The sequence below is a fragment of the Martes martes genome, assembly GCF_963455335.1.
Source record: "Martes martes genome assembly, chromosome: 7".
Classification (NCBI taxonomy): Eukaryota; Metazoa; Chordata; class Mammalia; order Carnivora; family Mustelidae; genus Martes; species Martes martes.
Genome location: NC_137894.1, coordinates 23,721,062 through 23,745,107, shown reverse-complemented (window position 1 = coordinate 23,745,107; position 24,046 = coordinate 23,721,062). Strand labels below are relative to the sequence as shown.

At 45.9% G+C, this 24,046-nt stretch overlaps 1 protein-coding gene across 1 annotated transcript in view; it reads left to right on the top strand.

Moving 5' to 3' along the window:
• Nucleotides 1-24,046, top strand: part of ATP10A (ATPase phospholipid transporting 10A (putative)) — a gene marked incomplete at its 5' end in the record, with an annotated part of 107,718 nt that overhangs the window by 1,196 nt on the left and 82,476 nt on the right. The window lies entirely within an intron of this gene.

Sequence of the window (24,046 nt, the reverse complement as noted above, 5' to 3'; positions counted from 1 at the left end):
TTTCTTCCTTTGTCACTGAGATCTCTCCATGAGCTCCCATAGAAGCAGCAGCCCTGGACTCAAGACCAGGCAGGCTTCTTTGGAAAGGTGGGCTTGTTTTACACTTATGGATCTCATCATGAGCACTGTCAGTATTTTGGGTGGGATGTTTATTAGACAGGATCCTTTTGGGGCTGGCATCCTTGCCTCCCACTCATGAGTGAACATGTAATTCCCCCTTGGTCACTGTGACAACCAAAGGTGCCTCTACACACTTGTAGATAGAATTCCAAAAGCTGAAGCTCCCCACCTTGCTTCAGCTGATAGGGACTTCTGAGCCTGACATCCCTCCACCCTACGGTGCACTGGGACATCATTACCAGCATCAGCTCCCACTTATTTCCACCACAAGTTCCTCTTTCACTCTTTTTAAAAAGTTGAGATATAATGGACATACAGTATTATATTAGTTTCAGGTGTACAACATAAAGATTCAGTGTTTGTTTATATTGCGAAATGATCACCACAGTAAGTCTAGTTAACATCCATCAGCACACATGGCTATAACTTTCTTTTTTTGTGATGAGAACTTTCAAGATTTACTCACTTAGCAATTTCCAAATATACAGTGCAGTATTGTTAACTGTAGCCACTACTCGTTTACTTTTTTTCTTTTTTAAGCCTTCTTTTGTGCGAAGTGTTTTTTCGTGAGCTGCCTCAAATCATTCTTGGAATGACACGGAGCTGACATAAATAATTAAAAATAGCAATTTTTAAAAGTGGGATGCTGTCATCATCCCAGGTCAGGATCGCTGGTGGAATTTAGGGGCCCCTTGAGGCCCAGTGCTGGAGGTTTCTGACTTCTGCATTGATTGTGCTCCAGGGTTTGGCAATAAATGGGGGCTCACCTTCTACTGCCACCCCTGGTCCCCTGTTCTCCTAAGGATGGTCTTACTTTGAGGCTTTCTTGACCAGGCCTGCCCAGTCTCCTAGACTAGAGCCCAGAATTCCAGGTACAGATCAGTGTGTGAATTAAGCCTGAAGTCAGTATGGCAGCTGCACTGCGGGCTCATTTCTTGTCATCTGAGCACACACTGGGTTATAAGGAGGCAGTGACTACACAGGCTAGAATATTAACCTGCTGGCGGAGTGGCCAGTGTGCTTGGAAGATGATTGTAACATGCATGAATACTTACGTATCTTTAGTGGGTGAAAATTTGAAAACTGGAGAGCAGAGTGTACATGTTTGGGGTGGTAGAATGGAGAAAGCCTAGGTGTTGCTCCTAGCTCCTAAGTTACTCAAGAGTAACTTCCATGTTTCACATCTTCTAATTTTATTCAGTTTCTAAACCCAGTAATAGCTAAAAACCTCCTCCACCTACTTTTTTCCCAAACAACAACTGGAACTTTTCATAGCTCAGTAGTGCTTTATCTAAGAGAGCTGTTTGTAAGTTGAATGTTTATTTAAGGATGGCTACAGGCAGACACATCCTGTATCACCCTCCTTCGTGCCCCATGAATGCCTGAGGAAGTAAATGGAGTTGAGCCATAATTTAGTCTAAATAGCCAAAATTAACAACCAAAGGAATTCTGATTTGAAATAAAAGTTTCTTTATCAGCACCCACATTCTTCAGTAAGCATGCATATTGTCCCTATTAGTGGAATTTTTTTCCACTTTTTTCTTTTTTTTTCCATTTTCTCTAAATGTCTGAAGATATGTTTCTGGTAGCTGAATTCCCATTCAGAGGTTATTATTCTGAAATGTAAGAACTGCCGCACAGAGAATAAAAATAGGAAATTTCTGGCATTTAAAAGCTTGACAGTTGGAAAGCTAATATTGCACACTATGTTAATTGTGGTAGAATTAAAATTAATTAGTTAATATAAAATAAAAATTTAAAATGTTTAAAAATTAAAAAAAAAAATTAAAAGCCCGACAGCTGGAAAACCAGAGTTCTGACTACAGCGTTACAATGCTAAGAACATTCTAGTTCTCGGTATTTAAGTGGGTTTTCATAGAACGGAGTCAGCTAGTGTATCTCAGACACGTGAGGCACTGGGTCCTGTCAAATACAAAGCGCTATACTGCCACTTTGATGAGTAGTCAGTTATAAGTGGTGGTCCCTAGGAAAACCTAAATTAGAAGCAATTTGCAAAACCAGGGTGAAGAAATGTGACAGAGACTCTGTGTACACATGAGGGTCTGGTGAGGAGGCAGAAATTGCCCAGGATTCAGTCAGGGCAAATTTGATGGAAAGAATTCCAGTGGGGGTTGTGAAGTGAGAACAAAGACTTGCAGGAACACAGACCTCGCTGATAGAGCAGTCACTGGCCCTGGGACCTACCTAGATAGTACCCAGGGAAGAGACACCCCAGGTTGAGTCTTGTTTTCATGGCTGGGAGCACAGCTGTTACTCACAGGATGGTAGAAGAGCTTCTGAGGGGCTGTGCCAGCCAGAAGTCAGCCATCCGCAGGAAAGTGCTGAGCCAGGAAACTTGGGAAGTGCCAGGGGCAGCTGCTGGCCACTAGGCACTAGCTGGGCTCTAAGAATGCTGCCTCCTTCTTGTGGTTCCAGCTGCTGCAGCGGACAAAGGCTGAGTGGTGGCTCTTTAGACAGCCAGCCTGTAGAGCCCAGATCCGCACATGCAAAGGGACCAGGAGAGGGTGCAAGGAGATGTAGCCCCCCTTGGGGTTAGGGTCCATACCCTTGGGGTCTCTGGTTACCTTGAGCTGAAAGCTGAAAAAGGATGTGGCAGATCTAGTCCTGGACATAAACATACCACAAGTTCCTTGCCTTGGAGACCCCTGGAGGGGGTGCTGGGAAGTGAACAAATCCACACACCCTTCCACCTGAAGGCCAGCCCCTTCTCCTGCAGCATCCCTCCAGCGCCCTCTGCTGACAAGGCAAAAAAAGTAGCTCTGTTTCTGAAAGCCTTTACTGAAGGGCTTGTTTGCTTAGGGAAGGATGCTAAGAAAGGGGGAAGTGGGCGGCACTGAGGCTGTTCAGGTCGAAAGTGGCAGTGGGGGCTGAGTCCTGGGCTTCCCAGTCCAGCGCACAGCTGGGACAGTCCATGTGGCACCCAGGGTGCAGATGGTGCAGCTGGCACGTGGAAGACCTTCACCTACTTTGTAGTGCTCCCTGGCAAGGGAGTGAGCCTGCTGTCTTCCTGAAGTCGAATCACAGAAAGCACAAGAGACCTCAGTGTGTCACCTACTCCATCTCCACATCAGGTCCAAGCCCGTTGGGTCCAAGCCCTTTCTCTGGGGAATGGTGATCATATTCTGTTTCATAACTCTCAGGGGAGTCTGCTTCTCACTGGCTATGAAGATGAATCAGGAGAACCTGGAATACTAAACTACCCAGTGGGGACCACAGAACTGAGTTGGACCGTGACTCTGCACATAGACCAGAAAAGTATACCCTTTGCTTATGGAAGGAGATGGTTTAAATAAATAACTTAGATTGGTCCATGAGCCCAAGAAAAGGAAAAAAAAAAAGAAAAGAGGGACTCGGTCCATGTGCTGCAGGGTCTAACGATTTAAGGCAATGGGACTGATATGTAGAGGACTCAGGCTTGTTTACCAGCAGACTCCCAGTACAGAAATTGTCCAGGATTCATGGACTAGAACCAGGAAGGCAGCATGCACGGCCGGCCCAGACCCTTGAATCTGAGGATACAGCCCTCAGACACTGGACAATGACCCCAGGACCTTGAACCACCTAGCCATCTGGCGTCAGGCAAAAGAAACAGAGATCATGGGACTGCAAAATAAACATACAGTTTTCAAGTGGGAGCCAAACTGGCATTATCCCAGAAGTCATAGAGAACCCCAGTGTTTCACACGAAGCTCTTGGGATAACAACTCAGATTTGTTCAGGCTCCCTTGGTGTCAGACCTCATCATGCTTCTCACATTTGTAGTAGCACAGACATTTTAAAAACAACTTCACATATTTTAAAATATAAATCTCATGAGGTAATGATTATCACACCCTTTTATAGACCAAAAACAGAAAATTTGAAGACAGGAGGTTCTCGCAAGGCACCGCCTGCTGTGGCTCCCTGAATCAGGGTAGAGCTGGAGGCAGTTCTGGGTTCTGTCACCTTCTAAGTTGGCATGGATGGGGGGATTCTCCAGCATCCAGTCCTTCCCTTTTGCACTGGGCATTTGCTTTTGCTTCTCTCTCTCTCTTTCTCTCTCTCTCTCTCACACACACACACACACACACTCATTCTGACCCACAGCCCTGCCCATGAGTCTGCATGCAATTAGCCTCTACACAAATAGAAGCATCTAGTTTATCTATAACATTTGCACAGTGATTTCTGCAAAAATGGGAGCTCCCTAGGCTGATAATTTTGTATAAAAATATTCTTAGAGCCTCGTTTTTGTGATTTTTCATTATTAAACACATACAATGCTTCAAATGCTTCAAATGGATGCCTCTAGGCAATCTGTTGATCAAAAGAGGCAAGCATCTTTCCTGTCAGTGTTTACGTGACCTTTGCAAATAGTGATATGCGCTGAGGAGTAAATGATAAAGCAGGAAGAGGTATGTGAAATGTCAGGTGGGTGTTGGAATTTCGGATGGGAACTGGGCAGAGCAGGGCAGGCCTCCCTGAAGACAGTGGGAAAGTCCAGACCTGAGATCTTGCTGCTGAACAAGCTATGTTAGTATCAGGGAGGAGCCTTTAGGGACTGACTTCTGTGTTGGTTGATTTACTGAGAAAGAAAATGTTCTTCCAGTGTATCTCTTGGGTAGACCTGTGGGATTATTACCCACAACCCTGGCTACACCCACAGGGCCATCTGCTTCAGGCTGTTTCGAGCAGTGATTATGAGGTTTTCAGGAAGAGCTGAAATCACAAGCCTGGAGTAGCTAGCTCTTCTCAGGTGTGTGGGGGTGTGCGCACAGGCATGTGCATGTGTGCCGCCGCATGCTCCCCATGAGCAAGACGGGTGAAACGAGTATGGAAACTTTCCTAGGCTGGGGGAGTCTGTGAAGCACGAGTCTAAAAGATGTACCTAATGCCTAGACTTGCACTGGTTCTAAGACAGTGATGTGGCTTTACCTCCATTTTGCACATAAATTTTTACTAAATTCCCAGCAACATTCTTGGATGCCAGGCACTCTTAGGCAGTGACAAAGCACAGAGTTTCCTTTATAAGGGAGAGTTAGGCCTCCCCTGAATTGCTTGACAGAATTCAAGGAGCTTAGAGAAAATCACTTTACATTCTATTTATGTAGGAGACAAAATTATTATGTTGTTTGTTTCTACCTACACATGCTCTCAAAATTATCTCTACCACAGGAAGACTAGAGGTTTAGAAAAAGGACTGTTTGCAAAATCTCGCACCAAAGCTGTTTTTTCCTTAAGATTTTCAGGTTATTAGTCTTTAACTAAATTAGTTACATGTTCTGCTGTGGAATGAAAGAGGAAACAGTCTATCATCTAAGTGGAAAACAAAGGCAGCTAGCTGGATTTGTTAATTGGAAAGGTCAATATCAAGCCTTTAGGAAAAGATTCATGGTTTTCTTTTACATACGCTAAGCTCATAACTTATAACGTGGGGCATTTTCATTCCTGAACTTAACAATCAGATACTTCAGTTGAAGGATATGAAATATGTAACAGGAAAGCTTTTGAGGAAGAAAATTACTTTGAAAACACAATTGTATTTAGACTAAAGTTTCAATTCTGTGGATATTCAAAGCCATTTGATTAGGTAGGTAATATAATTATCTGAGATATACCATGTTTTATAATATCAACTGTTTTCTTAATGGGAAATATAAATTTGGTTATATAAGATTTTTATTTGTTTCTAATCTTCATGACTTTGCCGCAGATTCTTTGCCTTGAACCTATGGTCTAGCATATCAGTGCATGTAGAGAGTAAAGCACTGTGATCTTAATGAGGGCCGTTAAATGCCATGAAGTTGATAATACTAGGCTAACCTGATATATTAATCCAAAAATATCTTACTACATATGGAAACTTGAGCATTCTCTGTGAATGTTTAATTTCATGTTTTTGTGTCATAGGAAGTGGGCTTTTTTTTTTTTTTTAAGATTTTACTTATTTATTTGACAGAGATCACACGTAGGCAGAGAGGCAGGCAGAGGGAGAGGGGGAAGCAGGCTCCCCGCTAAGCAGAGGGCCCAATGCGGGGCTCAATCCCAGGACCCTGAGATCATGACCTGAGCTGAAGGCAGAGGCTTAACCCACTGAGCCACCCAGGCACCCCTCATTTTTTTTTTTCCAGGAAAAAGACAACCAAAGCATTAATAGGTTTTGTTCTATTTATGTGGTATGTGATTTGAAATGCTGTCTTTCTCTTGATTATATTTTCACTGTAAAAAGAGAAGGAATTTAATCAAATTCCAACTTTCCTAAATGTAGCTGAATTGTGTTCACAATCGCAAAGAGTTTGAGTTGTGTGTGTGTGTTTCTGAGCTAGAAATTTCTTTACCAGTGGGAAGGGCTGACAATGTGAGATCTGCCCAATTGATACTCTGTAAGTGGGTATGGATATGTATGTTTAAGTGCGAGTGTGTGAGCATGTGTGTGTGCACACGTGTTTGTACACATGTGTATACACATGTGAGCATACAAATGGATGAGTGTGTTCATGCGCACACACATATGAGTGTATGCAAGTGTGCAAGGCATGTGTATGTGTGTGCAGCTGTGGCTGTGTATGTTCCGAAGAAGAAAGCAAAACGAAATAAAAGGGCTTGACTTATCACTTCCTGTTATCTTCTAGGAGAGGATAAATGTTCTTTCCTGGGCTAACAGATGATGTTCTAGAAGCAGATTTATCGGTAAAAGCAACATTCCTGGAGAATCTGGAATTGTCAGCTTGGTTATTGAGCACCTACAGCGCACTGTGTGTATTAGGTGTGGGAGGGGTGGTGTTGGGACAGTCCAGTCTTCACTCAGTGGACTGGGAAACACTTTGCCCCTTGAGGGGGTCCCTGTACCTGGTGTCATATCTCTTCCACTTGTTTTGTGAGCAGAGCCCCCAGTGAGAGGAAAATCTGTTTCTACAACATGAAACCAGTCACCCCAACCTGACTGCCACAGCATTTTATTTCTTTGAGTTATTCTAATTATGTTTCTGAATTTGTCAGAGTCTATTTTCCCATTTCACCAAGAATTACTGGAGAAGTTATGTAATGCTTTCAATTTGCATGTGTTCCTCCGGTGAAAGGCAGCACTTTGGTTCTCATTTTGATATTAGTGCTTCTTAGGATTTCTCCTCTCCATAGGTGAGACATACCATATATGCGTATGTATACACAGAAATATCAGTACACACGTTTGTACCCTCATGGTGATATTAACATAAACCACAGCTTATAAGAATCCTGTTTTAAGCAAGAACTATACTTCAGAAGATATAATTACCTACTTGTGTGTAGATGAAACTGTATTTTCTAACATCTAAATTGGGTTACAACTGTAATGAAATAAATTCAGGGCTTTTTTAAGGTTGCTAATGAATAATCCATGTTGTAAAAGGTACCCGATGATGTGACTTAACAGACCCCAATGAGAATTTTAACCAAGCTGAGATCAGACCTAAAGCAAGCTTTTTTAGTTTGTTGGTTTTCCCTGAAGTTGTTTTCCAGTAGTGTGTCTGTCAGAAGGCCTTATGCTCACCTCCCATTCTAAAAAGCATGTCATTGCCAGTGACAAAAGTCTTCCCCTCCGGTTCCAGAGAGCAAGCATTTAGGTATATCTGGATGGGGTTTTAGAAGTTAAGAACTGGGCCAAAGCTTAAAATCATTTTTTTTCATAAAACACACAGACACACACACACACACACACACGTGCACACAACTTACCCAAACAAAAAAGTGTACGTGCGGTTCTTCTGTCTTTGAGTGAGAGGGAAAAAACATAGTTCTCACTCACCTGTAATGGCTCACTTTTTGCAGTAATACCTGCTGTAGTCCAAAAATGAGCCCTTTTGTTTGGTTGGCTAAAAAAGACCAACTTCAAAGCATATGGATTTGGGTTTGTTTTGGATGTGACTTCAAAGAGTTGGTTTGCTTATCCGCCCTTTATCAAGAGTTCTGGAGCCTTGACCATCAGGCAGGAAATTTTGTTAAGGACAGACTTGTAAGGTTGACGTCTCCACCTTGGCCCAGCGAAGCTGGTGTTGGCCATGGAAGTACGTCTCTGGTATTCTGAGTGTTGGCTTTCAAAGCTAACAGTGGGCAGAGAAAGGTGGTGCATGTAGGGCTGGATTCAGTTGCTGGGACTGGGCTGTTCATCTCAAGCATTAAAGTCCAAAGGCTTGGGGACACTTGGATAGTAGCTTGCTCCTGCCTGTTTGGAGTGTTTCTGCACCTCATGCATCCTTGGGAGACTGGGGTCTTTCTGACAACCTGCTTGTAAATCTCTTGTTGACAAAAGATCCAGGAGCTAGTGCCACCTAGAACCTGAAATTGGTGGGAGCTCTGTGTCAGTGTTCAGAAAGCTTGTAACCCTTGTGGTAAGAATAATGAGACTCCCCCCCACACACACACATCCTGAATAATGGTCCCAGTTCATACTCATTCAGTGCCCACTGTGTGTCAGGCCCTCTTCTGAGTCTTCCTATGACATTGCTTCTTCTAATTTTCTTGGAATGCATCCCCCATGCAGCCATGGGGGATGCATTCCAAGACCCCCAGTAGAAGTTTTGATTTCTGCAAATCAAAATTTTAATAATGCTTGCAGTTAACAGTAGCTTTGGATGCTCCCAAAACACAGACTTGGGCACTTGTGACACTGGAGCAGCTGCATGGGTAGGTCAGTTTGAAAAGCTACTTTCTAAAGGCAGTGGTTGGTCACCACCATGTGCTCACTGACTGCCCATGCTGGGGGAATGGGATTACTAAGTTCCTGTTGTACTTAGATCACAGGAAAGATCTGCCTCTCCTCCAGTAAGGACACACACAACCTGTGGTGACGGCGTGTCGGTGGCACTCACCAGGTACCCCCTTGCTGCTGTGGTCAAGCCTGGGTGTACCAGTTCCCTGAAACCACAGGCCCTGAGGACCCTTCCCCAACCCCCTACAGCATGGGCCAGGCGCTGGCCACGCTGTCCCAGAGGGAGTGCTCAGTGTGCTCTCCCTAGCCTCCATGAGGAGTCCTCCTGAAGAAAGGGGAAGAAATGCAGGTTATATCAGGGCTGGAAGCAGGAAGAGAGGAGGGCCTGGCATCAGCTTTGTGATGCTCCAGCTCTCAAACCCCAGCTCTGAGGCCTCGGGGCCCAGTGCTGCCTGGTGGTTCCTGCTCTATCAGCGTTCGTCTGCAGGAGTCAGTGAGTGTACACACCAGCCCACCTCTCAACGTCAAGCTCTTGGGTAGGGGGGGGTCTCCTGAAATCTCAGAATGTGATGACTCAAGGCTTCAATGGGGGTAATTCTCAGTTTCTGTGCAGATCATGTTTTAAATGTGTGTGTATTCATTTGCTGAAGGTGCCAAGGTGCCACAACAAAGTCACACAGACCGAGTAGCTTAAATAACCAAAATTTCTTGTCTCATAGTTCTGGAGGCTGGAAGTCCCTGATCAAGGTGTCACGGGGCTTCTCTCTTCAGAGGCTTCTCTGTCTGGTTTGTAGGTGGCCGTCTTCTCCCTCTATTCTCACGTGGTCTTCCTTCCGTGCTCGTGTCCTCATCTCTTCTTTTCAGGACACCCGTGAGATTGGATTAGGACCCACCCTAATGTCTTACCTCAATTACCTCAAGACCCCATCTCTACGTTCTGAGGTGCTGGCAGTTAGCACTCTAACACAGGAATCTGGGGAGAGGACACAACTCCATCCGCAAGAGTGGCATGTCAGGGGGAAAGCCGTGCTATTTCTGCAGGTACCATTAGCATGTTGATTACCTCAGATCAACCCACTGTTGCATCCCACATCCCTTCTCTTTCACTGCCAGGAGGAAAATGCCTTCTCTTGATGAATTTCTTGCTGGAAACTTGAGCCCTCGTTTATCCATGGGGGATGCATTCCAGGACCCCCAGTAGATGCCTGAAACCACAAATAGAACTGAACACTAGGTATACGATGTTTTTTTCCTATACATACATACATACCTATGCTAAAGTTTAATTTACATGTTAGGCACAGTAATAGATTTATAATAACTAGTAGTAAGATAAAACAATTATAACAGTATGCTGTAATAAAAGTTATGTGAATGTGGTTTCTTTCTCAAAATATCTTACTGTAGGGGCACCTGGGTGGCTCAGCGGGTTAAGCCTCTGCCTTCAGCTCAGGTCGTGATCCCAGGGTTCTGGGATCGAGCCCTGCATCGGGCTCTCTGCTCGGCAGGGTGCCTGCTTCCCTCCTCTCTCCCTGCCTGCCTCTCTGTCTGCTTGTGATCTCTCTCTCTCTGTCAAATAAATAAATAAAATCTTTAAAAAAAAATCTTACTGTAGTCACACTTCTTGTGGTGATGTGAGATGATCAAAGGCCTCTGAGACGAATGAGACAGAATGAAGTGAATGAGGTAGGCATCGTGACACAGTGTAAGGCTGCTATTGATCTTCCTGATGGCGGTTGTCTGTGGGTTACTGGAACTGGGAAGAGATCGGAGGGACTGTGGTACAGTTGCCAAAGACTGAGGCAGAATGGCTTTCTCTGGCTGGCTGCCGCCTGCCGAGAGACTGAACATTAATATATGTATGTTAGATAGTAAAAACTCCATGAATGACAGTGGAACAAAAAGAATAAGAACTGTACTATTAGGAAGATTTCAAAAATTTGGTTAGAGTTCTTTTAAGTATTTGTGTGTGTGTGTGTGTGTGTGTGCGCGCGCATGTGCATGTATGCGTTTATGTATGTGTGTGTGTAGTTCACACCATGTCAAGACACAAACCCTCCCTCCTAAGTAATTTGTCTTAGAAATAGGGAGGGACAAACTTTTCAACTCTTGACCAAAGTCTTTTTTTTCTTTTTTAAAGATTTTTTTAATTTATTTGAGAGAGAGGGAGAGAGAGATCACATGAGTAGGGAGAGGGGCAGAGGAAGAGGGAGAGAAAGAATTCCAAGTGGACTCTGTGCTGAGTGCTGAGCCCAACTTAGGGCTCCATCCCATGACCCTGAGATCATGCCCTGAGGCAAAACCAGGGGTCTGATGTTTAACCAACTCTTTGACTCGAGTCTTGATTTTAGAGTTTCCCTCAAGGAAGATGTCTTTTCCATTGACAGTGCATCTTGTGTGTTTCCTATTCACTTATTCGTTTGACATTATAAAAGGAGTCTCGGGACTTACTAAACACCAGTACAGAAAGAGCACTCTTCTGAGAGTCAGTTTGGGAAAACAAGGCCTGGACCTGGGGGGCAGACAGGGTGAATGTCCAAGTCTCCCTGGCCGGCACCACCACACCTAGCCCTGGTGGGCTTCCTGGCCAGCTCAGAATTTGTGCTTCTCTTTCCACAGCCATGATATGATGGGAATAGGAAACATTTGCTTTTATTCTAAGCAGGTGAAGCCTTTTTCCCCCTCGTTATACTTTTCACGAAAAAGTCCGCAGTTAACGGTATTGGGTTGTTGTGGAGCAGGTGGTCTGGGCACTCCTGTTTACCGCCCACCCCATGGTTCAGGAGGTCCCACGGACCTGACCATTCCTTATTATGGCTGCTCCTTTCACTTCATCCTGCAATGGTCTGGTCATTTCCCTGCCACCCCAGCCCAGCAGCTGGAGTTACCACTATCCTGACCCTGCCTCACTGAGTACCGACAACCAGTTCCCAGCCCTCTAGATGCTACCAGGGCAATGCCTAGGAATCAGACTCAAGGGATGAGGGGCGTTGGGGAGACAGCCCTCCTTGGCCCTGCCCTCACAGGCGTCACCTCAGTCAGACGCATGCAGGCCTGTTCCCTGTGTCTGTCCAGGTGAGCCCTTCAGTTTTGCCTCAGATCTTTATTTGAACTTTAAAAGGATCCCCCCTTAGGACCACATGGAAGACATATAATTTCCCCTCCACAGGAGAGTTCTTCAGGTCTTTGAAAGCTGCCCGGTGGCTCGCCTGTGGTCTATGCATAGTTACCATTTGCCAGTACTTACCACTTAGCATGTTATTAGTATGTTTGATCTAAACCCACTGTGGTAGGTGCATAGGACCCTCTTGGAGGCTTTAGACATCCCTGAGGGCCTGGTCCACCAGCACTCTGGCTCCCTTGGTGTGGGATGGGTCGACCCTGGGGTGGTCCAGGCTCCCGGGGCTGTGGACCACTATCCCAAGACAAGTATAGTCACTTCCCTAATTTACAAATAAAGTAGCCCAGGTCCAAGACGGTAGGCCCCTTGCCTAAAATCCTGCAGCCACTCAGGGGAGGGGCCACTGCCGCGCATCCTGGCTGTGGAGCCCATTCTCACGGTGCCCCACCTCCTGCCCCCCGGGCTTCCTCCAGCTCATCGAAGGCACCCTTCAGAGGTGCTCGCATCTGTCCTTCACTACCCCCCACCAGCAGCCTGACCTGCGTTCTCCTCACACCTTCTCTGGGGTGCCACGTAGTGTCCATGTGGTGTTTCTCGCCACAGTCTGCTCCCCACTCTCTGCGGCAACTGCCAGAGTCATCCACATGGATCGAAGAGCTCCTCTGGGCACTCTCCTGCTTAGAAGCCTGCAGGGGCTGTTGGCACTGTGTTAAAGCTGAGGAGAAGCTCCCTAGTCCAGAACAGACAGAAAGCAAATGGATTACTGTCTAAAAATCTGACTGCAATGGGCTATGTTGCAGAACTGCTTCGTCTAGAGAAACTGCTGATGCCAAGAAACAGGTCAGGGCAAATGCATGTGTACATGTGTGTTTCTATAGGTCTCTATAATAGATGCGTACACACATATATAGGTACATATATGCACACAGATATAGCAGCCAGACACACGTGTATGGGTTTCACTTAAGATTTTGTTCGATAAGAGAGCTCCAGTCATTTGAAGTGTTGACAGAACCCTGACTAGATGATTTCTAGGGTGCATTCTGACTGTGCCTTTCCAGGCTTTCGGTTTGGTCCATGGCTTCCGTCCAGGAGGCTTTGCTGAGGCATGATGGGTGCTCTTGGCATTGAGCACAGACACTGAGCTCTGGGGTTCTGCGATAGAAAGACCTGGCTTGGGCCCCGAGGAGCAGCCAGAGTAGAGGCAGGGAGACAGCATTGCGGATGGGGCCTTGTCCTTCAGAGGATGGTTGTGTCCGGGTTGTGCAGATGAGGACACAGGAGGTTCTGAACGACTCATTCAGAGTCTTTCTGTGAGACTTTGCTCACAGATGTATTAAGTACATGTGTGCCGAGCACTGTAATTAAAACAAAAAATCCCTTCTCTCAAGGAGGCACTGGCTAAGTAATTTGATCAGTTGAGTGGAGCCTAGCTGGATTCAGACTGGAGGCTGCCTGCAGCAGCTGGGAGGATTGGACCAAGCCTCCTAGGCTGCCCGTTGCTTGCTAAGGGAGGAGGAGGATGCCTGGCCATGTGGCTCCTTGGTGTTTGTGGATGCCGTGCATCCCATTCCCTCCAAGAATTTCTAGAAGAAAAACCGATTAATAGTATAGGTGAGCAGAAATGGGAAATGCTAAATGTTAAAAAACTAAATGCTGTGCCCACCAGTTAATGTGAAGAAGAAATAAAGTTGTGCATTCTTGGCCCGTGAAGTGATCTGCAACTTCCTGCTTTCTCAGCTTCCCAACCTGCCGTGGTGGCTGCCAGCTCTTCTCACCCCTCATTGCTGGATCAGAGGAAATCCCCATTTTCTGAGGGCATAAGGCACTGCAAGGGCCTGACAAGAAAGATGGTAGGGTTGGCGGACTGAGAAGGAGTTTGGGCAGGCTTGGTCCCCCTTGAAGTTGGGGGCTGGTGACAGAACTGCATGGAGAGCAGGCTTTGGTCCTGCACCTATTAGCTTGTGACCTGGAAATCATATGACTTATTTGGACCTCAGTCTCAACATCTGCAAAATGGAAACAGTGTCAGAGATCTTTCTTTCCTGGCAGGTGCATGATCAGTGGGGGGTTGCCATTCTTCTCACCAGCTCTTCTCCTGCTGCCGTCCTCAAAGGGCTTCTGGAGGGAGAGTGGGAGCAGCCTGTTTGGGCCTAGTTTTAGGGAGAAGGGTTCACTTCACTGTGCAAAGGAGCGTAATCATAAACACAGCAGATCTATCTCAAGTGGGAGGCCTGCCTTGAGCTCCATAAGTCCACAGAAATAATGGAGAGGCTGGGAGCTTATAAAGGGTTGAGTTGAGAATGGTCTAGAGTTCTGGGAAGGAGGAGGCTGCATCATTGACCCCCTTGCCCAGGGCTGAGGGAGTCTTTGCCCGCCTGTGCCCGAGAGCAGGGCAGCTTTAATACTGCAGGAAGACCAAGCTCTCCATGGCACAGTGCCAGCCGCTGGGCTGTGGGATGCCAGGTCTGCAGCTGTAACCTGAGCTTCCCTGGTGTAAGAACATGGGAACAGCGTGGCAGAACCAGCTCTCTGGGGGGCTTCTAACAGACTCAGCTGCAGGGGCAGGGGCAGTGCTTCTAAAGGAAAGTCCTGATTTTTAGAGGGAATTCTTTTGTCACATCCTGCAGTTCTTGGCAGGTACTCACAGAGAAAGGGAGGATATTGGCTTGATATGCCACGGCTGTTAGACAGATCTACCCTGGCAGCCCAGCAACTTGGACTGCAGTGCTGAGCTCAGCAGACACCGTGCCTCCCAGCCAGGGCCAACTTCATTAGAGGGTCCATGCGGCCACCAGGGCTCAGAGATGCTCCGCCTCACGCTGGAGGACTGTTGGCTTTTACAACAGTTGTAAAAGCCAAGCTTACAAAGGGAAAATAATCCAAAAGCAAGCCTTAATTTGCATCCAGTGTTTCTCCTGCCTCTTCGTAAGTGTTTACCCATCACACTGCAGAATTACCCTCTGCAACTAGAGGAGCCTTTGGCTCTCAGCACCTTAAATCTGAGTGCAGAGCCTGTATGCTTTGTAGTACCACAGGTGGAGTGGCCGTGGTGATAATCCTCGTTTCGTGGAGATAAGGTAAAGGTGGCTGAGCTCACCAGTAAGGGAACATGCTCGGTCCTGGAAACCCATACTGCATCGTGCATCTTTGATTAACTGTTTGCACATGATCCCTTGTGTTCCTACGTCCTTGCTCCAGAGGTTGGTGGGCATAGCCTCAGCAGTGCCCTCACCTGGGGCTGGTGAGAGATGCAGAGGTCCCAGGTACCACCCAGACCCACAGAGACAGGATCTTGCGTTTTGATAAGATCTGTGGGGAATTGATATTTGAGTCCCTTCGAATTTGAGAAGCCGTGCAGTGCAGGATTTACACCTGGATGTAAATACTTATTTTTCTGTAATTACTTCCTGTTTTCTAAACATGAGTGGGACAGTCATCAGTCTTTATGTTCTCTTGCCCTCTTGACAGAAGCTGTTATTTCTGTAATTCCCTAATTAAGACACTTCTTTTTTTTTTTTTAAGTGGCAAACATCGATCACCTACAAAAGATGCACTTTTGAAAACCTCTGGGTAAAATATAATTGAGTGATATTCTTTCATAGGTGTAATTTCAGGGGTGCTTTATTTGTATTACTGGTAGATTGACCCACGCGGGAGGAGCTTGTGTGGGCTGGCTCTAATCTGTGTGGTAGTTAATTAGGAACAGTTTTTCCTGGGGTGAATCCTTTTACAGCTGGTGCTGTGTCTCCGACTTCATTGAACTAGCAGCTTCTGTTCCCACCAGCTTTTCTTAATGAGAATCACTGGCAACTGGACTCCTAATGAAGCCCCCCTGTCCCCCTACCACAAAATGCCGTTCCACATCTGAACTGTTCTGTTTCATACTGTTGGTCTTTCACAGTCTGCACCCACCCTGCCTTTCTGAAATTCTCTCAGTCCACACCTCCCAGAGTGGACACACTTTTAGGAGACACTAGCAGTTTGGAATATCATCCACAGCATGCCCCAGACCTCCTTCGCTTGATATCCGAGGTTTCCGTCCAGGTGTGAATTTGGGCAACCTTGGGGATTTCCTCTGTTCCTGGAGCCTGGCCTCTTTTCAGGTCACTGCCTGTTTTTTAAAATTCCAGATACCACTTCCTGTCCTCCAAGGCCTCCAGAAATCTTGCAACAGAAGATTAAAATATATAAAAATATTCTTTGTTTTTAAAGTTTGAAAAGTAAGGGTAACACTCATTGACTGACGTGAGTGTTCATGCGCGCACACGCGCGCGCGCGCGGGTGTGTGTGTGTGTGTAGATTGGTACATAGAGGTACACGTGCAGTTTTCCCATGGGGAGCTCTCTGCCCCAAGAGCCATGTTTTTTACCACGTTGGTCAGCTGAGACTCAGGAGGCAGTCTTTGGCAGAAATCACCAAGCATGGAACCATTTACAGAAACTGTTCTTCCAACCTCTGCCTGTTTCACATCAACTGATCTTAGGGCCTTAAGGTATTTTGGGAAGAGGCCTTGCTTAGGTCTCTTGGAGTATTCAAAAAAGGTAACAGACTCTAAAAGGTTATTGGGTATTAGAGTTCTCCATAAAAACAGCCAATAGGAGAGAAAGAGACTTCCCTCTCTGTGTCAGTATCTATATGCCAATGTCTACGATAAATCTATCTGTAGATGTCTATTTCTAGAGAGATATAGACCTATAGATGTGTGTGGTGTGTGTGTGTGTGTGTGGATCTGTATGTCTAGAGAGATTTGTTACAGAAATTGGCTCATGGGTTTATGGAAGGTGAGAAGTCTCACGATCTGCCGCCTGCAAGCTGGAGACCAGCAAAGCTCGTGGTGTAATTCAGTCTCGGACTGAAAGCCAGAGAACCAGAGGAGCCAATGATGTAAATCTCAGACTGAGGGCAGAAGACAAGACAAGATATCCCAGCTTAGTCAGTGAGGCAGGAAAAAAGAACAGATTTCTCTTTCCTCCATCTCCTGTTCTATTCAGGTCCCCAGTGGCTCGGATGATGCCCACCCATGTTGGGGAGGACCATGTATGTCCGCGGATTCAAATGCCAATCTCATCTGGAAACACCCTCATACACACACACACCCAGAAACAGGGTTTAATCTGGTCATGCTCCTTGGCCAGTCAAAGTGACACATAAAATTAACCATTGCATGTGTTTACTTGGCATCTTGTGGGGTTTTCCTTGGAGAGAATTTGAGAAGTAAAAAGTAGGGGAGGCAGATCTGGCACTTTGGCTTAGGCCCTAACCATCATTTGAGCATGGACTGTTCTGCTCTGGTCCTGACGAATGGCCTCAGAGGGACAACGTGATCCTGGGGACTGCTGGAGGAGCAGAAGGGAATGGAATGGAGCTGTGGTGAGCAGTTATAGGCTGGGCAGGGAGATGAGAGACCGGCCGTGAGGTGGCCATGGGACCTTGACCACGTCACTCCTCCCATAGCCCAGGATTGTTCCCTATCTGGAAACGGATGTTGTTGGATCTTAAGGTCTCCCATCTCTGCTCCGTGACTGCCTTTTATGGAAAAGGGCAAGGACATGGCAGAGGGGTAGTGAGATGGCAGAGCTAAACAGCTGTGCCCGTGATGTCACAGCATCCGGCCACAGTGCCCACTGTGGGCGCTGCCTGCCAGGCCCCGTGTGGCAGCTGGGACACAGGAATGTGAAATCTGCTTCCCAGATGAGAAGCAAGGCAAGCGGTGCTGGACTCAGGCTTTCAGTGGAGGCCTGCTCTCATCTGCCTTGTTATGCTGCAGGAGTGGTTCAGCTTTGTCAAGAATAGAAGAGAGGCAGACAGACTTGGGCAGCAAAGATTTAAATTAGATGTGGGGCCAGACTCTCCTGTTAAGAAATTTATGTGTACTAACCTGTGTGGGAGAGGGCAGGGGGACAGAATTCCCTGCAGCACGTCCTCGGTTTGGGGGAGACACTCTAGGCTCTGCTGCACCATTGTCAGCACATGACTATAAAATGAGAGATATATTCATTAGCAGAAGGAGGAGGGGTTTGGAGAATATTTAACAGAGAGGGCCCTGGTAGCCAGAGGGTCTGTGCTCCAGAGAATGACTGGACATCACCGGTTTGGGCACCTGCCTGGGCTGAACCCTCCACAAGAGGCTAATCTTCACTAGCACCCTTTCCGGGGTCTTGTTAATCCTCACCCCATTGAACAGGATCATTGTCATCCCTACTTTACGTGTGGCAATCGGAATCCCGGCAAGATGCAGCAATTTGCTGGGAGGCACATGGGAGACCTGGAATTTCCTTTTGGATTTGCCTGACTTTGACCATGCCTTTTGTTCTCCCAGTGAGGTTTCCAGTTCCCAAACTCATTCATGCACCCTAACGGATAACGAGTGCCCAAGCACATGTATCTTCCCTGTGATGTATGCTTATTTATTCTAAATTAAATCCTGTGCATTAGGTTGGATCATGACTACTGTCATGGGTCAGGTTAGTACTAAACTAATACTTTCAGTACCTTATAAAATATTTTATAGGAAAGAAACATATCAGGATGAGATTAAAAATGAGTATCAGTAGAAGTCCTGTGGTAACTGGCATCTGCATGGTTGATCTTGTCGGAGGCCAGCACGGGTAGAGTGGCTGTGTGGGCATTTGTGTCCACTTGTCACAAGTGGATTATATGTGTGTGTAACAAGGGGAGTGATCAAAACTGCTTTTCTTCCCTGGAGGAGATGGGTATTTGTCACAGTGCAGTGGGATCCTTAGAGACAAAGAGCCAGAGCACCCCTCTCTGTGTTCCTTTTTTTCCTTACTTTTCCACTGTTTTCTTCCGGATGAACCAGGACAGTTGCCAAAGAACATGTTAGAATGACCCTGGCAGGGATTAGGTAAACTGCACCACCATTGACAGAGCTCCTGCTCTGTCTAGCAGGCGCATGTCCTGGGAGGACAGAACCACAGCTGTCCCAGCTGCCTCCAAGGGGTAGTGCACCGAAGGGTGGAGAGGGAGCAGGGAGGCAGGGCTGTTTGGCCAGGAGGAGAATTGCTGTCTGACTTTGTATCGTTGGATAACAAAGCGGATCCTTTTATTTGTTCAGACTTTTAATCCTCATAAGGATTAGGGATTTGGTCAGGAGAATGAGTATTGCTAGCCCGTTATGCATGGGACTTGGAGCATCGTTCTGAGTCACTTTAAGCAACAGGGGCCACTACTGTTGATCGGCTTGGCAGTGCGAAGCGGGCAGGTGTTGACATAGCAGTGCTAATGGCAGAGGAGCAAGAGAGGCATGCATGAGAGCAACACACACGGCACAGGGGCTCTCCCTGCGCAGGAGCCCCCTTCCTCCATCCCCATCAAGCTGGACAGCGACCCTGGGGGCACAAAGGAATGTCAGGAAGAGGATGGATGTCTCAAAGGGCTTAGGCTTCTTGCTTAACTCTGTCTGGAACCAGTTGTGTGCCCTCTGGATTCCAGTTTCTTTATTTGTGCCAAGTGTATAAGAAAATACTTTCCTTGTAGTGCTGGTGTAAGGTTTGGACACAAACTAAGACATGGCTCCTGCCCCATGGCATGCCCCCAGTCAAAGATAGTGCTGTATTTTGTTCCTACGTGGGTCTGCACAGGATCAGGTATGCTGTAGATGTTCCCAGGGCTGGGGGTCAGAGGGATTGTGAGTGGGAGCCCAGTGGAGCCTAGGGTGATCAGAAGGTTTAGAAAAGAGGGGGACCCAGTGCAAATGAGTTGCCACAAGCAGAAGCCTGACCATCTGCTGTCATTCGGGGTGAGTTGGACTTACTACTTGCTAATAGTCAAGAGACAAACAAATAAGCAGGTGTTAAATTAATGATCTAAAATTAAATGTATGCCAAGTCCCAATGAAAATAATTTATTTCAAGAATTCCATGTGCAAGCAACTTAGACTTCTAAAAGTAAAGCCCTTGCTCTGGGCAGGTTACTTTTGCTGGAGGAGGAACTAAGCACAGGTGGAAAAGCAATTCTTTTCTTACAGAAATTTTTCTCAGCAGGAAGGCAGTCCAAGACAGTGGTGTAGGAAGACCCTGAACTCCCTCCCTCCCAGGACACACAGAACCTATACCTGCATATAGAGCGATTCTTCCTGAAGATGAACTGAAGGATGGTTGAATAGCTTCTGCACAACGAGAATAGAGGGACCCATAGAGCAAAGCCAGGGACATGGAGACACAGTGATACTAGGACCCCACTCCCAAGGCACTACCTGCAATAGGGAGGGATATTACGAGGAGGCCCATATACAGACTTGGCTGCCATGAAACACAGTGAAAAAACAGCGGTTTAAAGGGCAACTAGGGAGATGGGCTAGATGGGTGGTGGGTATTCAGGAGGGCACTTGTTACGATGATCACTGGGTGTTGTATGTCACTGAATTCTACTCCAGAAACTGATATTGCCCTGTATGTTAACTAACTAGAATTTACATTTAAAAATAAATAAATAAATAAGGGCGGGTGCCTGGGTGGCTAAGTTGTTTAGGCATCTGCTTTCAGCTCAGGTCATGATGGCAGGGTCCTGGGATGGAGTCCCTCATCAGGCTTCCTGTTCAGCAGGAAGTCTGCTCCTCCCTCTCCCTCTGCCCATCCCCTGGCTTGAGCTCTCTCTCGCTCACTCTCTCCCTCAAATAAATAAATAAATGAATGGCATCTAGACTGTCAGTAAAGGGAATCTACTTATTAACCCTAGAGCCTCTACCAAATGGGCAGGAAACTGCTTGAATTCTCCCTGGGTTGAAGGTGCCAGTGAGAAACAGTTTTTTTATGTTTACACTCAATCTTGATAAACCCAATGGGTGGCAGGTTCCAGGGATACTAGCCAGACTGCTAGGGCCACCTCAGCATGCCCAGACCCCTAGGTTATACCAATTCCAGCTTTCTCCCTAAGGTGACCCCAATACTGCACACCTGGGCATCCCTAGCCAGCACCCACCCCAGCTCTTGCCATTGGGTCAAGGGGGCCATGGTACACTGATGAACTCAGGGAACCCTGTGACCTGTGCCCAGTGCAGCCATCCTGCTAAGAGGCAGTCCCAATAGGGTGTGCCCTAGGAACGCTCCTCCTTCCACAGTTACTCCAGCTCCAGCCTGCCGGAGCAGCCCAGTGTAGTGTGCTCCAGGACACTCCTGGCTTGTGCCCACTCTAGCCACCGTCTTGCCATGCTGGCTCCTCTGTCGCATGTACCGAGACTGGACCTTGACCTGCATCTGATCCAGCCATCTCACCAAAGCAAACCCAGTATGGCCTGGGACCCTCCTGCCCTGAGCCTGCCCCAGCTGGCCTCACAAAGCTGCCAGACACTCAGTTTACACAGGGACTTTTGGTTACAGTGTGGGGAGGAGTCGGGAGCAGGTGGAATAGGTAAAGGGGATTGAGAGGTACACATTTACAGTTATGAAGAAATGTGCCATGTACGGCACTAGAAATACAGTCAGTAATACTGTAGTAGCTTGGGTAACAGATTAGACTTAAAGCGGTGATCATTTCAGAATGTATAAAATTATCAAATCACTAAGATATTGTCAGTTATACTTCAATAAAAAATAAATAAGTGCAGGAGCAGAGATGGTCTTAAGCCATCAGCAAAGTGTTAACATTCAGCGTATAGAAGAATGACGTGAGCCTAGGTTTTAAAAATAAACGTAACTACAAAAGAGAAATACGTAGGATTTTGGAGAGCTTCACTGAGACCAAGAAAACAAAGCGATGAATTTTATTATTCAAGGTTACAGACACCATCAATCCAAATGCAAATCAAAGAAAAAAGATGGGCTTCCCAGGTCGCAAATTATTGTTGATCTCACTTACATTTCACGTGCTTCAACGGGTGGTTTATCCTTTCCCTTTCTTGCTTCTTCCCAATATTGACAAACAGTATTTAAAAAGACGAGTATCATATTCTAGATCCCGCCTTAGCACAGCACAGCAAAAAGAACTTGTATTTTTTATTTGTGAATTTTAAAGACTTCAATTTTTTAATATCATTTTTTTTTACCCAAGTTGGAATCTTCATGGTAATCGCTTCTGATATCTCAGAACTTAAAAATGAGCCAGGAATCTGGCAAGAATTTGATGAACTATAAGTCACTCATACCCTGTTGCCTCTTTGATTTTCTCTCTAGAGGGACAAAACTAATACTCTGTTTTTAAGTTGTGAAAGAAAACATGATAATTAAAACTTAGTAAAGAGAAAGAAAAAAAACAAGAGAGTCAGGAGAAATTCCACCATCCAGAGATAACCACTCTAAATATTTGGTAGTATCTCCTTCCTGATATTTCTGATGCCCTAATATAATATGTACATACACACATACGTGCATGAATGTAATAATTTCTAAATGCTGCCCTTTCTATTTAGGTGTTCTGGCATTACCAAACATGCCATTTGAAATACTGCACCATGTGTCTGGATTTGAAAGAAATATTCATTAGAATTATCAAGAATTAATTGCATTTCCTATTTTTGCTTTTTGTATAAATCTGGCACTGTAACTATTTCTGAGTTTTACCTTAGTATTTTATCCTAGATTTGTTTGCTCATAGCATTGAACCAAGTATTGTTAATTTTTACCTCCTAAATGTATCTAAATCTACCCACCCTTCTTCATCTTTGTAGCCACAGGGCTCCACTGAGCTAGAATGCTCTTGGGTGAATCTTACACAATGGAGCTCCGTGTGTCTTGGTGCCTTCTGTTGGCCTCTCCGTATCAGTGACCTAAGGGCTTCCCCTGCACGGTCTTCTCTCTGGTCACCTCATCCTAATCATTTTCTCTTTCAACAGTGATCACTCTTGACCTCATTTCACTTTCAGATGAGTCCCCTCTCTGTTAAAGAAGTTATTTTACTGGTACCTCAAACACAATCCATGTAAAATCGAACTTGATCTTTCCCCCCAAAAGTATTTCATCACCATTTTCCACATTTCAGTTAATGGCCAATTCGTCCTTCAGGTTATTCCTGCCAAAAGTCCTGACTCCCCTCTTCCTGTTTTACACATGACTGTCAGCTAGTCTTTTTCTAGCCCCTGGGCCAAGCCATTGTCTTTTGCTTGGGTTACTGTACTGCCCTCCATACTACCGACCCTCCTTGCTTCAACCCTCCCCCCACCTTCTCTTAACCCACCCACCCTCTGCCCCTTACCCACACAGTCTCCTCTTCAGCCCTCCGATGGCTTCCTGTCTCACTCAGTCAAGATGGATACTGGCTCACCAGCTCTATATGATTCTCCCCCATCATCTCTGACATGATCTGTTATTACTCTCCTCCTTTCTTACGTCTCACCAGTCCGCATGTCCTTCTTGCTCTTGTCCCAGAAGCTGGCATGGTTCTGCCTCAGAGGCTCTGCATTTGCTAGTTCTGTCTACAGTGTTCATTCCCCAGCTATCTGCATGGCTGACCCCTCACCCCCTGTAGGTCTTTGCTTAAATGTTGTCTTCTCCATGGTTATTTCTGTGACTTCCTCATGAAAAGCAGCCTTTACTCACACCTGTTCCTAGGCCAGGCTTTGCCTTATTGGCCACTTTCTGCCTTACTTATTCCCCATAATAATTCTTCTTGAGCAACATATACCGCATATTGTACTTAATTTTTTTAATTGTCTGTCTGCTCCCCTTCAAATATAAGCTCCGTTTGAGCAAGAACTTTTTATGTTGTCTATGTCTTTATTCCCAATGTCTAGAGTAATGCCTGATAATTACTAGGTGCTGCATAAATATTTGTTGAGTGAGGAAGGAAGGAATGAACGGAGGAAGGGGAGAAGGAACTGGGAAAGGGCCTCTTTTCCTGAGGTGAAAGTAGCCTTGGAGAAGTCAGGTGACAATGTAGTTCCTAAAGGATAGGCAATTTATTAAGCAGGTTTTTTTAACTTATCTGTAAGACCCATTCAAAAAATCAAAAGTTAAGGAAAATTAGTGTGCCACTGGGAGGGGGAAGACTTTTGGTAGTTAATTACCAGTTGTAAACTTCATCTGTCCTTTCATTTATAATACTGCTCCATTAAGGTACAACTGACATACAGTAAGCTACATATATTTAAAATGGACAATTTTATGAGTTTTAACATAAGTATACATTAGGGTAACTGTCACTGCAACCAAGTTAGTTAA